This window comes from Amblyomma maculatum, chromosome 6 (genome assembly GCF_055883805.1).
Source record: "Amblyomma maculatum isolate TAMU_Amacu chromosome 6, ASM5588380v1, whole genome shotgun sequence".
Taxonomy (NCBI): domain Eukaryota; kingdom Metazoa; phylum Arthropoda; class Arachnida; order Ixodida; family Ixodidae; genus Amblyomma; species Amblyomma maculatum.
This window is the reverse complement of record NC_139349.1, coordinates 97,744,517-97,750,516: the sequence shown is the minus strand read 5'-3', so window position 1 is coordinate 97,750,516 and position 6,000 is coordinate 97,744,517. Positions and strand designations below refer to the sequence as shown.

The following is a 6,000-nucleotide window of genomic DNA, read 5'->3' as shown; positions in this document are numbered from 1 at the left end:
GGCTCACTTAGAGCCAATGGACCATCACCACATATTCACAAAACTTTTCCATGCCCACAGGCGAACAATAGAGCGCGCAAATGCGGATGCTTGGTCGTAACAGTGTGTGTGTGTGTGTGTGTGTGTGTGTGTGTGTGTGTGTGTGTGTGTGTGTGTGTGTGTGTGTGTGTGTGTGTGTGTGTGTGTGTGTGTGTGTGTGTGTGTGTGTGTGTGTGTGTGTGTGTGTGTGTGTGTGTGTGTGTGTGTGTGTGTGTGTGTGTGTGTGTGTGTGTGTGTGTGTGTGTGTGTGTGTGTGTGTGTGTGTGTGTGTGTGTGTGTGTGTGTGTGTGTGTGTGTGTGTGTGTGTGTGTGTGTGTGTGTGTGTGTGTGTGTGTGTGTGTGTGTGTGTGTGTGTGTGTGTGTGTGTGTGTGTGTGTGTGTGTGTGTGTGTGTGTGTGTGTGTGTGTGTGTGTGTGTGTGTGTGTGTGTGTGTGTGTGTGTGTGTGTGTGTGTGTGTGTGTGTGTGTGTGTGTGTGTGTGTTTTGCTTGACTCAAGCATAATTGGTAGTGGCCAAAGCATATCGTTACTTAGTGGTATTCGCTGATCGTAACATTACGTCGAAAATAAATGGAATTTGTTTTAAAAGAGGAGATTATAACAGACTCAATATAGAACAGTGTCACCACAAAATGAGGCACTTGTGATCAAGGAGTACAGACGCAGTCATACCGCCATAAGAACAGACGGCCCAGCGTGCGCACTTAGTTGGTCTAATCTACGGCTGTTTTTAACAAAGCTAATCAATCGTTCGTGCTTGTGGTTACCCCGGCATTCTTTAGCGGTTGAATGCACAGAAATATATGACTCTATGACGTTTATCCGCTGAATTAATCTTCGCTTTTGATATGTCGCTGTTTTCACTTCTTTTTCCACTTTTGAGAGCTAGATCGCTATGAACATGCGACGGTGAACCTACGCTTTTCATTACATCCTCCTCCTCCCGAAACATATGCATTGGTTTAGTTACAATGAGGCAAGCCGAATGCAAAATAGCGTATGTGCAGGAAATACATATGCACGGCGGCTTACGGGCCGCGTGCCTACGGCGAAATTGTTCCGCAGGTGCTAGCCGTCTGGGCTCGGCAAGCCTACCACGTGAAAGCCCAGTGCCTGCGCGATATGGTAACTAGCGTCATCGTTGAAGGTGAGGATTTCGTGTTGCCGCGCAGAGGAAGGGCGGAAATAGTTTTTTTTTTTCTCCGATCCCTAGATAGCGGGGAACAGAGAGTTTCATGAAGAGTACCTTTCCCTAACGAGCTTAACAAAACACAACATGTCCCTAACCACTTATGATTCCAGTTTTCCCCGCCGCATGTGTAAAGCACCTAAAGAAAGGAAAAGAGAGAGGGAAGACAAAGTAGACTCGGATTTTGCATCCCTGAACTGAGGAACAGCAGTGGTGCGCCGTATTCCGAGTCCGACGCACGAGACCGGCTCCACCCTTTGAGCGTATCTCAGCTACGCCGTTCGTGCACCTTCCTTCGACGTGCTGGTGATTACCACCGAGGGCACGCTTTTCGGAAGAAATAAGGAGACACGGCCTTCGATCGACCCTGTCTAGGTGAGTGATGTAACGGAAAAACTCTCCACTTTGTCGCGGACACGTATGCGTCGACTCTTGATACGTGTCGGGGCCCATACTCTCTCTCCCAGACGTGCTCCAACTCGTTAAGCGCTCAACTCTTCAGTGCGCAGCGGTGGCGGCGAGTACGTCGGAGCGCGTCGCACACGGTCGTGCCATCTCTGCAGTGCCGGCGAGTGCCAGCACGTGAACATCGGCTATTCGCGCTAACGGCGGAGTATGCTCGGCGGTGGCACCGCGCCCATCGCCGCCGATGCGATATGACTCGGGAATCAGGTTGGCGGGTGGGGAGTCCACGTCCGAACTAGAATGGACTTCTGCCAATGCGTCGCGAACAGGTCGGACGCGCTCTTGAGGAAATGTCCCCACTGTATCGCCCTACCACGTGGTCTTTTTTGCTTGTATTTTTGTTGTTTTTTTTTATTTTGTCAAGGTAATTGATTCTTGAAAACTCGCTGCTTTTACTCTCTAATGTGTGTTCTTTAATATTCTATTTTGTTCTGCGCGCAAAGCGACAGTCGTTGATAAATCGCATCATGCTGCGAAGTATGAACAAGGTGTTTCTTGTAATGTAAGCTCTAGAGCTGGCTGAGTCGTGCTATCGATAGGAGAAAACAGAACAGACGACACGGTTGTTAACTTTGCACCTTTGTAAGACGGTACAAATGAGCAGAAGTATATATATATATATATATATATATATATATATATATATATATATATATTTCCCTATTGTTTCCCATGTCTCAACTTTTATATTAACACTACGCGTGGCTTGGCTGGTGAATATCGCAGATGCATAATATCTCCCGATATTACCAGCTTCCTTCTAAATGAAAATTTTACTTGTACGTTTTCTGCGATGGCGTACCATAAAATTTAAACCATCACTTCATTTCACTGATAATTGGGAACTGAGACAGAAAGTTACAAAGTTAGCAGTCGCCGAATAGGTCCTTTTCATTAGACCCGTGATTACATTTATAATGAATGGTTATGACTACTGTAGATTATAAGAATGCTGAAATGGAACGGATGGTCATCTTGATAAACATAATGTTTATTCTGCAAGGGGGGGGGGGGGGGGCAGAAAAAGCTTCCAGGTATAATTGTTGAGTAGCAAATGGGATTCGGACCAGTAAAGCTAAACGTGTGCACTTGTTTAATTCTTAACCTTCTACTACCTGGCTCCAAACTGTGGATCATATATCTTTTTTTTTTTGTACCTTTTGTTAGGCGACAACCTCCGAGCAGTCGTGTTGTTCCATTCGGGGCGTGCATTAATGCGTTTAAATGAACGCGAAATGGCACATTATGCCACACATTCTAGTACCGGCTTTCTGATATGATCCAGATTCTATATATGCGTAGAAAGCCCTCCTCGTACGAGAGAAAAACCTCTGCGCAACCGAAGTTTGAAGTACACCTTTGCCCGGAAAGGGGTAGACTGGGTGTTAGTTGGAATAAACACCGTCTTATCGACTGTCACAAATTTACAGCGGGTGATGATACCCACCCTCGTACATCTCAAATGCTGGTCATTCAAGGCTGCTTTTCATTGTGGTGATCTCACAGCGTTGATGCCTGCATGTTGTCGTGGTATATTTGTTCGAGTTATGAGCGTCCAGTAGTTACATAACATTACGAAGTCAAAGGATAGTTGCAAGGCACGTAATGTCCTTGGAAGAGAAGGCGCCTAATTGGAGGAAGTTCTAATTCAAGAATGGCGGGCATCTCAAGAATCAGCATGCCTCTCTTTATCATCGTTGCTACCCGCAGCTCGATACTAATGAATGTTTATTATATTCGCGCAGCTTTTTACAATATATGCAATCATTCTTTGTGTGCATAGCTAAACTAGCGAACCCGTTCCTGTTTCCAAAGCACATCCGAATAAAGCACCATCTGATAGCAGTGTTCATGCATTTGGCGGGGCAAATTACCGCAAGCTCCAAACGAATTCGCATATCAATGGGAATTTAATAATGGTGAAAGTATTTTAATGACAGGAAAGGGGCGATGCCAACCTATCCACTTTTCCTGCCATTAGATTCATTTTCCTTTCTCTCTCTCGTTCTCTATTACTCTGAATTTTAAGGCAAATTTTGGGAATTTCAAATGGGGGCATTACGTGTCTCAAGAAAACCGCTTCAGGAGCCGGCGCTTTAGAGAGCATTGAAAACGAGGCATGGCCTCTCGTGCTTTTTACCTGGCGGTTTACTTGAAAGCTCACAAGTTTATAGCTGACGGGAGCAGCCGTCCGCTCAGCAAGCTCCTGTTTTGCGACACACATGTGAGTTCAAAAAAAAAAAAAAACGCTGCAAAATTTTGGATGTTTTTGTAGACAACTATTGTTGGGAAGACATACACTAATTCAAATTATTCTGCGAAATAAAGCACCAATTCCCTATTTTCCAGAAAATATGTCGATCCAACAATGACCCTTTCTTCCGCCTGTAGTTGCTGGCTCTGTAACTCCGGGACCTCAATCCGTTTTTCATCATCCTTACACAGTAACATACCATTGCGATCATTTTCTGTCCTTTTGAATTATTATTAACATTATTTCACTTCTAAGGGGTATACGCTGCGGGTGCATATAGCACTGCAAATTTTTATAAACAATGGTCCTGACGAAGAGTAACCAAGACTGCCGAAATGGCAGTCATGAGCGACAACTACTATGATATAAGACATCAATTTCCAGTGCTTTTCGGAACAATGTGGTCATGGGCTTTGCATATTTTTATAGGATTTAGATTGAGAAAAGAATTTTTAATTAACTTTACCGGCACAACACAGATCGACAAACTTATCGAAAGATACGTTGTTCGGATTAGTCAACAAAACTAGGCTCTTTGTATCGACATTTACGAAAATTTCTTCCTGGTATCAAGCTCTAAAATAACTGGGAAACTTCGCGTTCCATGAGGTAAGCTAGACCTCAGAAGTCCAGTTGAACACTTGCTCAACTATGAAAACAGTCGGGCTTTTAGGATGGTTCAGTTTTGTGGGGTTGACGTCCCAAGTCAATAAGCCTATGAAGAACCCGAAGTGAAGGGCTCCGGAAATTTAGTCCACCTAGGGTTCTTTAACATGCACTGGCATCGCACAGCACATGGGCGTCTTGATTTTCGCCTCCATCCCAATGTGGTCACCGCGGCCGGCATTCGACCCCGCGTTCTTGGGTTGAGCAGTCGAGTTCCGTAACCTCTGAGCCGCCCCATCAGGCCCACTTCTAGGATTATATAGGCAAATAAACACCTGGTGTCGATATATGATGAATGGAAATAGAAATTTATTAGACTAATGGAAGCTCTTGTCGCGTGAAAATGGCAGGATTCGTTGCAAACACAGCACCGATCTTTACGGTGCGGAGCTGATACTCTCCTCGTAGAATTGCTTTCCTTCATCGAAATCACGACAAAATGAGCTAGGAGGTTGATCAGGGAAGCTAGCGATGTAACGCTTCGATAGGTACGCAAAAAGCTTACCTTTGGGTATGATTTTAAATAGAGAGACGACCAGGCACACTCTTCCACGCTTGTGAGCAATTTGTAGAAGAGGAGGAGCGTTGACCTGATGCAGTTGGCATGCTGGTTTGCTGAGATTATTTGGTCTGAAAGTCTTTACATAGGCTTCGCGAGTAGTACGAGGGACATAAATGTCAATAGCGTGGAGCAGAGATTTCACAAACCTCTAAAAGAGTAGGGAACTACAGACTAGACGACGCGGAGTGGCAATCGACGCAAACGTCTGGCATCAAGCTATTTGCGGTGTTATTGGTAATTGTGAAAACATTCTTTTTAGATTGGTACCTCTATTTATACAAAAACGTTTATTGCTGTCTATAGCTTCGCGGAGTGTCGCCTGTCGCCTTTGGATGTATCTAAATTAGGATCCGCGGTTGATGCATCGTAGATCTGTTTAGTCAAGTGCAAAGCCTCAATTACACTCTTTTTGTCAGAACAAAAGAGGGCGATATCATCAGCGTAGGTTAAAATTTTAACTTCAAATTGAGCCAGAGAGAAACCACGCATAGCTGCGCTGTTACTTATACTGAGACAGAGGGGTTCCAGATGCGGGACAAACAACAAAGAAGACAGTGGACATCCTTGACGAACAGATGATTCCTGTGGTATTGGTTTCATTAGCTCCTGGTTAGCAATTAGCCTTCTATAGGAGTTCTTATAGCACTGCCTTATGCCCTTGAGTAAACCTTCACCAATATTTGCATACCCCATGACCGCGAACAAGAAATCGTACCGGACTTTATCAAACGCCTTCACCAGGTCAATTTGAATCAGAGCTACTTGACTCGTCTCATCTGATACTGTTTCCAATACTGAACGTGCAGTATGAATATGTGTTTCAATAC

At 44.6% G+C, this 6,000-nt stretch overlaps 1 protein-coding gene across 1 annotated transcript in view; it reads left to right on the top strand.

Annotated features, from left to right (window-relative positions):
- Positions 1 to 1,480: 1,480 nt before the first annotated feature.
- LOC146186362 (uncharacterized) overlaps positions 1,481 to 6,000 on the top strand; it is a 265,514-nt gene continuing 260,994 nt past the window's right edge. The window contains exon 1 of the mRNA XM_084607139.1: positions 1,481 to 1,601. The gene's annotated coding sequence lies outside the window, so the exon portion shown is untranslated. The remainder of the gene's footprint in view (positions 1,602 to 6,000) is intronic.